A 12,428-nucleotide genomic window follows, 5' to 3' on the forward strand; every position below is an offset into this window, starting at 1 on the left:
TTAGGCATAAAAAATATTGAATTGTGTTGTACTGACTCTTGCATTTCCAACAATATATGTGGTCTTTTAGATTTTGTATTTGAAATTGGATTTATTCACCAATTTGTTGCATTCGTGCCTAAAATTGTCATATGGTGTGACATAAAAGTTATTCTATATAAAATGAAAATGGGATATACTCTCCCTAAGTAACTAACTTCAACATAAATTGTTTTCATTACTATCTTAAGATTTAACATTTCTTTTGTGCAGATTCATTAGATTTTGTATTGTTTTTCTAAATCATCATGCAAAGTAAGTCATCTCTCCTCAGCCTTTCCAGATATTTTAGATTAATTATGTTAAACCCAGTTATAAATCTATGAAAATGCTTGTGACTCTTGCTGATACTATTTATATTGTGTTCCGTTGACTTTTTTATGATTTATAATTAAGAAAGTATTTTTACTGGCACAATTCTGAATGTCACACCAAATTATATAGTGTCACGCTATATGATGAACTGCACCACTCCACAATTTGTCAATGCAAAAAAACTGTATTTTATTTGCATTCAACATTCAATTAATTCAATTCAGTTAACATTAATCAAAAAACATACTAACATTGTTTTAAAACTTTTAAAATTATAAGAAACTCATAAATATGAGTAAATCAAACACTATCTCACTTCAAGAACATTAAATTAAGTATAAAATTGAAAAGAAATACATTAATTGTATAGGTAATTTAATGTTCACTATTAAACATTCACTATTATCATTGAATAGTTATTTATTTATCATCTAAAAAGGTGTATGTAATATTGTGTGACAAATATATCATATGGTGTGACTTAGAAAAACAGTCACACCATATGATACAGTGTCACACCATATGACGTTTTGTAAACTAATCTCTTGGTTAACTAAAAACAGCTAGCTTATACTTATCATGTCAATTGCCACATGGCAGGAATGATTTTTAAGAATTAATAAGTAAAATTCGTATAAAAGTGTTTCATTTTTATGTAAATGATGTCACACCATTAGACACAAAACATTGACCACTAGTGAGCATATCAGATACAGAGCTTTTTAATTAAAAATTAAAAAGCCAGAACTCACCTCTTGACCTTGCAAACCACTCCAGAGATGACACTGCAACTTCCTGGTTGAGTGTGGACCTCTTCATCATAATGATGTCCAAATTATTGCCCATTCAAAATATAGATTGCAGTGTCACACCATATGACGCCCATTTTACGGACAAAATGTATTTGGCCAGAACTTGCTTTAAAATCATACACAGACATCAACACTTTCTGTGTCAGTTGAAATTGCCTAATTCTGTTACTTAAACTGTAAATCTATCAATTATTTATACTTTGCTGATATATATTGTCATATTAGTATGGTCACACATATCCCGGACAGTCACACCACATGACAATTTTGATGTTTAGATAAAAATTTTAAGTAGAGGTCTTTATACACCAACTACAGCTATGGTATGCTGTAATAATATCTTGTCAGAGGAACAACATGAAGATATATATTTTTAACAAATACCCATTTTTATTAGGTTATGACATCATGGACGGGTAGAATTGCATGTCATGTCTCCCACCCATTTGTATATATTATTTATAATAATGTATACAAAAAAAAAATAATAAATAGTATAAATACACAAACATATTTAAAATATTCATAATGGCTAGCATAGAAATAGTACAGAAATGTAAATATTTCTCATAAAATTTGTTTTAGATTTGTCATCTTTGTTTTCAGGCTTAATTTAGACTTTGAAGAACAGATTTTACACCTGGTCATTCATGTGTTTTATTCATGACTTTTTTGCTATCCGTTTTGTTAAAAGTGTTCCACTTACACTTGGCAACATAACTGCATCTTCTCCGCACGCAAATCTAATAAAAATCGAATCTTTAATTCCCAGGCTATATGCAAATTCACGTCAATGAAAGCAAGATATGAGCTGCATTTTATTTATCATTAGCTAATTTCAAGAGTGGCATCAGCGCTGGTAATATCATTTAGTGTCACTGTTTTAATGAAGAACACTGTGTGTTGAGCTTCAGGATGTGAGCTAAACTTTCAGTTTATTTTGCTTGCTGAAGAGATGCTCAGCCATAACTGTGGCGATGCGTGTTGCAGCAGCGCGTCATCTGTAAACCGGGAGCCGTTATAACGCGCTCTCGCGTGTTAATTTTTTACCATTTTGACAGGAGTAAAATGGACATATATGTGACTTCAACAAGCAGATGCATTTTGTTCAGTTTCATCTGGAATATGAAAAAGTGTCCTCTCTGTTGGAGGGCATTTACCTCACGCTTGGATAGCTTCTGATCAGAGAAAACACATGAAGTGACCAGGTACGCATGGACGTTTTTCCACATGCATCACAGTCATTTTAATATGTATGGAATGTTAAATAAGGACTGGCTGAAATTTAAAGCATTAACTATTTACAGCGGAACAAGCTGTATTGTGTGCGCTGATGCGCAGTGGTCGCGCTAATGGTATGTTAGAGCTGGACGGTTTCATTTACTTGCGCTGTTTAATTCTCACACTTTAATAGTATTTATAATTCCTAACTTAATAAAACAAGCTGTTACTACAAGGAATTATTACATCAAAATGTGGATCTACAGTAAATGCAGGTGAAAGGTAGGCTACTTTGAATGAAATATACAGTACACCTACACCTCTCTCGCTTTTGCTGCATGCCAGCGATTAACCCTTAGGTTGTCGACCCCAGGCCTAGGCTAGGCCTATAGTTTAATAAGGCTATCTTGATTGTGTAGGCTATTTTCCATTATAAGTGTAAAATATTAGGCTATGTATGTACCTACATGGATCAATATTAGATTTCATCGGTCTTTTGTAGGTATAGCTGATGGCGCACTAATGAAAAAGCCAAGGATTGACTTCATGGAATGGGAGGAGGAATTGGATACAATAATTGTGGATGAAGTACAGGAGTATTCCTCTACAAACTTCCATATAGACGGATCAGCAGAGGAAAATCTACTTTCCTTTTGGGAGAAACAAGGCCAGTAATTTCCACGACTACAGCACCTTGCCAAGAGAATTTTATGCATTCCAGCAACAAGTGCTGCGAGCGCTCCTTCAGTGCAGCAGGGTGCGTTATAGAGGCCAGGCGCTCTCGCCTGAATCCTGACAGTGTAGATGCTATTTTATTCCTGCATATCGCTAAGAAAAGTTCTAACTAGACATAAGGTCAGGCATATTAAACCAATTAGCCTATGCTACACCAAAAAAGCCCATGTCTACCCCCCCCCGAAATAAATTTCATTAATTTCAAAATTAATGAAATTTAATTGCTTGAAGTTAATTACAAGCGCGGTCGGCGATTGCCGGACCAGCCAGGGCAGACTCAACTGGTGGTTTAAAAACCCGCTGTTTGCTCCAACACCCGATAGCGAACCTAGGCAGGACCAGGGCACCTATGGCAATGATGGAGGAACCCAGATAGCACTCCAGGCCACCTGTGCAGCTCCTCTGGGACCGTGGGACCATGGTCCGGCCCCCATTCTTTGGCTCTACTATTAACCTCGGACTTCGGGCCTTAGGTGATAGTTAAGGGCGAAGTGTTAAGCTGATAGCACAGCGTCTTAAAATGGGTTCCCATAGCGTATAGCTACGCAATACGAGAGACCGTTCTCGAAAGGGAACATACTCAGTTACTAACGTAACCTCGGTTCCCTGAGAGTAAGGGAACGAGGATTGCGTACCCTGCCATGCTATTATGCTTGGTACAGGTGCTGTCACTTCAGTCGATTTAAACCTGATTCCAATGGCAAAATGGCTGCTTATATAACAAAAAGCCATGCCCATTCTGGCGTCAGCCGCTTCGCCATAGGTTTGTGCAGTTCCTGCTGCATAGCCAATGAGCGCGCTAGTCAGCTCTGCTCTGTGTTCGCTGTGAAGCTGCACTGCGTTTTAAAATAAAGGCTTCAATATTCTCGAGAAAAGGAGTTTTCCCATAGTGTATAGCTACGCAATACTCGTTCCCTTACTCTCAGGGAACCGAGGTTACGTTAGTAACCGAGTACAATACCTTCAGCCTTAGCAAGCAGTACTCTGCCTCTCAAGGTCAAGTCTCTCCGCAACCATGCATTAAATCTTTTTTTGGCCTTTTACTATAGCAGAATCAAAGTTCAAGGTACTTCTATTTTCTTGATTTTTAGTGATCACAATGCCTAAATAAGTAACTTCAGGTTTAACTGGAATATTATAAAATTGCTGTGCAATCTTTAATAGACATTAACTCACATTTACTTATGTTAAAGCTTTAAAGAGCCGTTTTATACAGTCAATTGCTATAGGGATTTGGGAAGCAACTCTTAAAAATAAGGTGGTGTCATCCACTAATTGGCAAATAATAACTTCCCAATCTGCTATACGGATACCCTGAATACCGCTTTCACAGATAGACATTGAGATTAGCTGCACACAAAGTAAAAATAAATAGGGAGAAATGGGACACCCTTGTCTAACTCCTCTAGATAAACGAAACCTTGGGGAAGTCCCTTTCTTTAATTACATCAAACAGGTTCCATTATTGTAAAGGGTTTTTATTACTTTTCCAAACATATCTCCAAAACCAAATCTATGTAATGATTTAATAATAAATTGGTGCTCTAAAGAATCAAACGCCTTATAGAAAAAAAAAAAAAAGAATGAAGCTGTCCTCCTGTTGTAATGCATGTGTGTAGATAGGCAGACAGACAAGGATGAATAAAGTTCCAACACACGGTTTAATTGAATAATCCAAACAGGTATGAGTCTAAACAGGCAGCAGGGTACACACACATAACTTGAAACGTAGACCGAACAGAGAATGAATGTGAGGGATGAACTTATTAAGCAAACGAGGAAAATTAATAGAACACAGCTGACACGGATGAACTAATAATGATTGTAACCAAGGAGACAGATGAGTGGCTGGAATCTGAACAAAGACATGTGACAAATGACAACAAACTAAAAGTCCATGAAAACACGAAATAGAAAATAATGTGACATAATACCCCCTCCCGGTAGGCGCGACCTCGCGCCATAACAAGTGGTGAGGGAGGGATGGCCGCAGGCAAGGAGCCAGGAGATGGCAAAGGGATGGCAGAAGCAGGCAGATGGGACCGTGGAGGCGCATATGGATGTTGCCAGATGTTGCCGATCCAGAGCGCGACCACCACGCCCGGCTCTGTCTCAATATGGTGCTGAATCAGATTAGTACGACCAGGTAGGGCCGAAAACAAGTCTGCAAACTCTGTTTGTAATCTTGTGATGTCAGTGAGCTGCGAGGGCGAGAGGTGATCCCCCCCTGGGGCCAGGCGAGAGATTTTTCTTTGATGATCGCTTCTGGCCCGAGATCCTCCTCTTCGCTCACTGCCGTCACAAGCAACACTGACTCCTCCTCGCTCCATTTTTTTAGGAGGTTGAGGTGGTAGTTGCCGTGAATCGCCTCTGTCTGTTCGTATTACCTCATAATTGAGATCTCCTATTCGCTGTGTGACCTCAAAGGGTCCTTGCCACTTTGCTAACAAACTCAAACTCTCGAAGTTTAGTTCCCCTGTAATACAGCTGGCTTTGTCTGTCCTGAGCCATCCTGATCGGTCTGTCCTGAGCCTGAAGCAAATTCTCCATAGAGAGCCGCCCCAGTGTATGGAGTTTTGCTCTCAGGTCCATGACATACTGAATTTCATTTTTGCTATCCGAGCATCCGTCCTCCCAAGTTTCTTTTAGGACATCTAAAACCCCCCGGGGCTGACGTCCATAAAGAAGCTCGAAGGGGGAAAACCCCGTGGAGGCTTGTGAGACCTCGTGCACGGCGAATAAGAGGGGTTCTAGTCATCTGTCCCAATTTTTCGTGTCTTCTTGTACGAATTTACGAATCATTGTCTTCAATGTGCGATTAAATCGTTCGACCAGACCGTCCATTTGTGGGTGATAGACACTGGTGCGCACCGATTTAATGGCCAATAATTCATACCACTCGCTTAACTAATGTGACATAAACGCGGTGCACTGATCCATGAGAATCTCTTTCGGGATTCCCACGTGGGAGATTAAGCGAAACAGGGCATCCGCCACACTCTTAGCCGATGTGGTGCCGAGCGCCACTGCCTCTGGATATCGCGTTGCGTAGTCGTCTACTATAACTAACGCAAAGCGAATTCCCTGTGCTGACCGTTTTAATGGCCCGAATGACGTCCATACCAATTCGTTCGAAGGGGACCTGCACAAGAGGTAGAGGGCGCAATGGCGCTTTTGGGGTGGCTGGTGGGTTCACCACCTGACATTCCCAACACGACGTGCAACATCTGCGCACGTTCTCGTGAATGCCCGGCCAAAAAAATCGGGTCATTAGACGATTTAACGTAGCTGTCATCCCTAAATTTCATCCCGATTTTATCATCACTGCATTGGTTACCTATAAAGCTCCGTATTAATTATAAGATATTGCTACTGACTTATAAAGCCCTAAACGGCTTAGCTCCAGTCTATTTAACGGATCTTCTATCGCCCTATAATCCATAGCGCTCTTTAAGATCACTAAATTCAAGGCTTTTGGTCATACCTAGGATATCCAGAACCACCAAAGGAGGGAGAGCATTTTCACATTTGGCTCCAAAACTCTGGAATAGTCTTCCTGATACTGTTCGTTGCTCAGACTCGCTCTCCCAGTTTAAAACTAGATTAAAGTCGCATCTCTTCAGCCAGGCATTCATATAATCCTACAGTTCAAACTACAATCCGGCCTCTAGCTCATAAATGCCAGAGGAGAACTGGCCCCCGACTGAGCCTGGGTTCTCCCAAGGTTTTTTTTTCTCCATTAGGTCACCTGATGGAGTTTTTCGGTTCCTTGCCACTGTTGCCTTTGGCTTGCTCAGTTGGGGATATTTTGGGGATATTTAATTTAATTTTATCAATCAATAAATTCCTCTTGAAACAAACTTTGTTGTATTATTTTAATTTAATACTGTGAAGCTGCTTTGATACAATCTGTATTGTGAAAAGCGCTATACAAATAAACTTGACTTGACTTGACTTGACTAAATGCCCTGTCATCGGATTACAATGCACTGTCTGGAAAAGCATTTCCCGACGGCTCCGTGGTACTAACAATTGGGTTGTATCTTTCTTTGTCTGAGTGTCTTGGGTCACTCGATACAACCTGTCTTTAATAATGGCAAAATAAGGATAGGGGAGCGCGTGGTCAGGTTGGAGGGCCTGCCCATCGATGGAACGGACCTGTTTAAATGCATGTTTGAGCGTCTCGTCCTGAGACTGTTCCAGGGGAAAGTCATCGCAACTGGAGAGGTTTAGCCTCGCAAAGCCACTCGGTTCCTCTGAAACAGTCCCGCTGGGTCCAGGCACAGCCTCTCCGACCTGAGCGCTCGACCCCCTTCCCCGCCTTCTCTTTTTCCCAGAGGCATCCGCTGTTAAACATACCAATAACTGTTCAAAAGCTGGCCAATTCGTTCCCAAAATTAGCGGATGCCGGAGGCGCGGGCTAATGGCCACCTCCACACAATGGTTTTGTCCCCTAAATTGAATGGTGATGGCTTTTAACGGGTATTCCACTATATCCCCGTGCACACACCTCACCTTAACCATGCGGCCCATATCCAATGCCCCGGATTGTATCAGGCTTTGATGGATGGAGGTCTGGTTACAACCTGAATCCACCAAGGCCTGATAGGTACCCCCCTTAATACTCACAGGTATCTGGTATAACCTGGCTTGATCGGGGGCGGCCTGCGGGACGTCTGGGATCCGGACCATCGTTCCCACCTCCATGACCTGGCACCGGTCCATGAAATGGCCCGGATCCCCGCAACGCCAACAGGCTGTCCCAGGCCTCCCCGCCGCCCTAGTGGCAGGAAGTGGGTCAAGGAATTGGCGTGGGGAGAGCGCAGGAACCGCGTCGACCCGGCTGGAACCTCGGCTCCAGCCTTCCAGTGAGGAGGTGCCCTCGGTGGCACATTAAAACGGGTCCTAGGGATAGGAACGGGTTTAGGGGAAGGGGAAGAGAGAGAGACAGGGGGAGGAAGAGAGAGAGAGATGGATGGGAGGGGTTCGCCGACCCCGGAGCACGCCGCCAGCTGGTCCTCCGCCAGTTGGATGGCCAGATCCAGCAACACCAATTCCAGTGATCGGAAGCGCTGACGATGTTGTTCGGGGCTGAGGCCGACCCTCTGGAGAATGGCTCGTTTTAAATCGACGTACACCAGGAGGTTCTGGACGGGCAGTTGTTGAGCAGTCTTCTGGGCTTCCCCCGACAGCAGCGGAATCAGCCGCACCGGCCAGCTGGTCGGTGGCCACTCACATGCCTCGGCCGTTCTCTCAAATCGCCTCGGGATCGTTGGACACACCCATCTTGGTAAGAGACATGTGAGCGGCGGGGGCGGAGCTGGGGGAAGTCTGGCTTATATACGGTCTCCCCACGCCAATTACTGCAACGAGACACAGGTGTAAGTCATTTTGCACTTGACCTACTTACCGCCGCTCGTCTCTCCACTCTCTCTCCCGTCGCAGACCTTGCTGAACCACGCCTCCCCGCCACACAGCTTTTTTTAAAGTGAGGGCCCCCTCCTACTGCCCTGGAGTATGAGGCAGTCCAAGATACTTTACATAGTCTTGCCCCTTTCTGCCAGGCAACAGTAAAGCATTCTGGAGGAAAAAAGGATGTCTGTCTCCAAAGTGGTACCTTTGATGAAGATGCTTAATCATGCTGTAACGAGTAAGCTAGAAGGCCTCAAGTCCAATTTAACAAGGCAGCTGGGTGACAGCCTTGTCCGGAGGGTCAGGGAATAAGCAGTACATTTAGAATCATGCCCACATTATTGGATCCTAGATAAAAAAGAAAAAAAAAGAAACTGCATCAAGATTAAAATCTGAATATACTGTAATCAAATATTCTGGTCTCCATTCTGCTTCCACCAATACACCCCCAACTCAGCTGCCAGCCTCTTCAGAAGCAGGTCAATCTTCAAACAACAGTAAGTAGTATATTATTTCTTTGTTGTGTGAATTTTCACATTAGTGAGTAGTACTGTGAACCATTGTTAATGGAGTTTTTTTTCTTTGTACCTCTAATTTTAGGTGACCTTTGGCATCTGCTGGATAGCATGGTTGATCACAGTAGAAGGAGCTCAAGTGCAACAGCAGATGCTACTGTGGAAGTGGACCGGTATTTATCAGAAGTTAATCTCACAAGATCTGAGGATCCACTAGTATATTGGGCTCAACAGAAGCATCAGTATCCTCATTTATACCAGCTGGCACTGGCATGTTTATGTTCCTGTTACGTCCCTAAAGTGGCTAAGGGCATGACGGAACACAACATAAAATAAATGAATTTTTTCCCAGATCGTTTTAACCCTGGCACGTATTTAAGGCGCTGGTGAAAAAGAACACAGGAATAAAGGGAGTTTAAATTGAAGAAAAATAATACATTTATTCACAATAGAGAACTCAAAGAGAGAGACTAACAAAAATACCGTACACAGGGAATAGGAACCTGAGCGGGGCTAAATCAAAGAAAGAAAGAAAACAAAACCCACAACTATCTCCCCTTCCCAATAAGCTAATTCAAAAAGAAAAGATTTTTTAAAAAGTCTTCGACGTTCAACACGCCCTACCTAAACTATACTACTTAAGAAAACTCAAACCATACAATAGTGGCACCCGCTCCTTACCTAATGTTTTAACAACGTGTTTCCCTAGAGATGTTGCAAAAAATGGAAGTCACGTGACATGCTTCCCTGGTCACTATTCCCTGGTCAGCTGTAAACCAATATAAAGAAAACATAAAGACTTAAAGTTTTTACTTGCTTCGAAAACAACAAACCACTGAGAGAAAACAAACTATTATTATTATTATTTTTTTTTTTAGATTAAACAAAGACAAAACACGCCAACAACCTAGCGTGGCAAAACAAAACAAATCAACTCCCTCCTTCTCTCTCCCCCGCTTCTGGTCTGCGTCACTTTTATAACAGGGACGCCCATTCAGGTGTAACCGTCGAAATGATGATTGACAGCCAACAGCACCGCCCTAAGAAGTGATGGCGGAGAAAGTGAAAGTAAAATAAAAACAACAACAGAACATCATATCCTCTGAGCACGTAACAGTTCTCCTGGATCCTCTGTTCCTTGCGAAAGGATCTTTTCCAAGGCTGGAGAGGTTTTGTCCAAGAAGAGGAATCGTCTAAACCCCAACACACTTAAAAAAATTCTGTTTCTCAATAAAAATCAATTGTAATCCTTCCTTCACCCACCCCAAACTGCAGTGTTGCAGTTTGCTCCTCCCCAGTCCCATAAGCACAACACTGCACTACAACTAACGAGTAACAGTTCACTGCACAAACCCCCCCAGAAAAACCCCTGCTAAACCCAGTGTTTTCCCCCTGCTAAACCCAGGGTTTTCCCCTGCTAAACCCAGGGTTTTTCCTGCATAGAAATTACGAGGCGGCTGCCAACATTACATTTCTTGCCGCCTCCCGCTCTCGACAAAACTCGGACAGACAGTCACATGCTCAGATACACTTTTTCCAACGTGACCGTTCTGTTGCGGGTTCCCGGCCTGTGTCCATTCTCATAAACTGCCTCATTCTGAATAAATCAGCCATTTGAACAATGAATGACTCGCTCATTAAGACGGTCGCCTGCCGCCACCTTCTGGCGGTTTAGTTTCAAAGTATCATTCTTTTCAACATTCCTTATTTGTATATTCAAAAAATATTTAAAACACTCTCATAATCTCATTTAATACAGTTTTCAATGTAAATTATTTAATTTGATTGGTAACAGCCTAGTGTCTTATTCTAAGTGAATATATTGATCAAATTTAAGAATTTGAAATGAAAGATGGACCATACATTTAATAAAATTAGGTAAAAAATGCCCTTTATTAAGGTAAAAAAAATTTATTATGATAACAGTATTTTCCAACAGTTATGTAATGAAACATTGACAATTTAAGTTTGAAGGTAGTAAAGCCTCTGTTTAGGCTATTAAGGAAATGTAATTTTGCCAAAAGAAGAACTTTTATTTTAAATAAATGTTCATTTTAAATCAGCCTACTTCAGTGTGATATGTTACCATATAGTCCAGTCATTTTAAGCCAAAATGGGGGTGCACCTTGAACAAATTGCAACAGAAGCAAACTCAACTGATTTTGTATCCTCAATATGTCCTGAAGGAAAAAAAAGCCCAGAAGAATCCCATTAGGGGAAAGTTTCGAAAAAGACCCAAATATAGCCTATTCATACGCCTATTCGTTATTTTTCTTACGTGAATAGGGTAAAGATTTTAACCTTTAGATATCACCATGACAATTACTGTGTTGATTACTTGCATCAAGACAAAAAATGTATTACAAGTTTTTTAAATGGTTTGTTAACATGGACAAACGGTGCATAATCTAATTACGTATGTGCTAATTTGCATAAATACCACAACAGATCTAAACATTGGGTATAGCCAGGTGAAAATGTCTTGTTGAATCTTGTTGACACATAACAGTAAAATACTTAATGTTAAGGTCTGAATGGAACCCATTTAGGCTACCCATGAGCATTAATACATAGAGGCAGGATGAAGTACTTTAGAAACCAGCCTTTATTTATTATTATTGCAGAGATGGGGTTTGGGGCTCAACAAGACATTTTCACCTGGCTATATCCAATGTTTAGATCTGTTGTGGTATTTATGCAATTAGCACATACGTAATTAGATTATGCACCGTTTGTCCATGTTAACAAACAATTTCAAAAAACTTGTAATACATTTTTTGTTTGTCTTGATGTAAGTAATCAACACAGTAATTTTCATGGGGATATCTAAAGGTTAAAATGTGTACCCTATTCACATAAGAAAAAGAATGAATAGGTGAAACTTTCGAAACTTTCCCCTAATGGGATTCTTCTGGGCTTTTTCCCCCCCTTACACAGGACATAGGCTATTGAGGATACAAAATCAGTTGAGTTTGCTTCTGTTGCAATTTGTTCAACCTTTTTTCATGAAATGACTAGACTAATATTATCATGCTTAACACTGAGAATTTGAATTGTAATGTGATGATCAGATGCAGATATCTAAATCAAAGAATATTATAGGTTTGGGCGGTTGGTGGGTGGATTATTTATTTTTTAAATAAAAAAATAACGGGCGGTTTCGGGTGACTCAAAGTGCACCAGATTAATTAATTTATATTTAAAATGTACAAAATCCACCCACAACAATACTCTAGGAAACACAGTAGGCTATCGGTCTGTTATGTTAACTGTAAGTTATATCATCAGTGCCTGATTAAGGATGGTTTGTTTAGTTTGAACGTGTCAAATAAATTGTTATACTACCCTCTTTTCATGCATTTTTCTCTTTATTGTATTA

General features: G+C 41.0%; 1 long non-coding RNA gene across 1 annotated transcript; it reads right to left on the reverse strand.

The window, feature by feature from the left end:
• Positions 1–392: 392 nt before the first annotated feature.
• Positions 393–1,624, reverse strand: LOC309485422. Its single transcript, XR_014201190.1, has 2 exons — positions 1,366–1,624; positions 393–536 (listed from the first exon to the last, which is right to left on the reverse strand). It is a non-coding gene; the product is annotated as an uncharacterized lncRNA (long non-coding RNA).
• Positions 1,625–12,428: the final 10,804 nt, after the last annotated feature.

Source organism: Leuciscus leuciscus (assembly GCF_965113295.1).
Source record: "Leuciscus leuciscus genome assembly, chromosome: 21".
Classification (NCBI taxonomy): domain Eukaryota; kingdom Metazoa; phylum Chordata; class Actinopteri; order Cypriniformes; family Leuciscidae; genus Leuciscus; species Leuciscus leuciscus.